The sequence below is a fragment of the Brassica oleracea genome, chromosome C5 (assembly GCF_000695525.1).
Source record: "Brassica oleracea var. oleracea cultivar TO1000 chromosome C5, BOL, whole genome shotgun sequence".
NCBI lineage: Eukaryota > Viridiplantae > Streptophyta > Magnoliopsida > Brassicales > Brassicaceae > Brassica > Brassica oleracea.
In genome coordinates, this window is record NC_027752.1 from 14,996,436 (window position 1) to 14,997,152 (window position 717).

Genomic DNA, 717 nt, shown 5'->3' on the forward strand with positions numbered 1-717 from the left:
TTGCTAGTAGAGTAATCATAATGCATCTTCTGAGTTAGCTTCTCAAAAGTTGATCTTTAGGCATTTCCCACCCAAAAGGTGTTCGATGAAATGCCTGAAACAATTCTTCTAAACTTTTAGCATATTTTGCCAAAGACATTTGTTGTTAGAAGTGCTAAGATAGCCTTAGACCTGTTAGTAATGATTGCTTCCATATTATTCAACCAAAGACATTTGTTATTTGAAATGTGTTAGTAAATGAACATTCATCTAGACATAGAGTTTGTTTAGAATCGTGTCTAAGCTTAAGGTTTATAGTTTGATTGTTCTTCTGCCATCCTTAGTTCGAAACTTGATCACTCAAGGTCTAATTCCTATGCCCAAGAGTTCTCATTTTCCTTAGTTAAGAAAGTCAACTCATTTACCGCTTTTATTATTCTGAAACTGAATCAGCTTTATTCATTAGCTTAGAAATCATTTGAAATCACTGGTTGCACTTAGATTGAGTGAGTACTTGCATTCTCAAAGCTTCGAATTCCCTTAGAATTGGTTTGACAATCATTTATACTACAACATTTGTCTTAGGAACCTTGAAAACTCCTAACATCAAATTGGCGCCGTTGCCAAATTCTGAGTAGATTTGAACATTGAGATTTAGTCATTTGCTTGAGACTAAGTCATTTTTATTTTCTTTTGTTACTGATTCTCCTTCTTCACCTCCCTTTAATTTACAGGTGT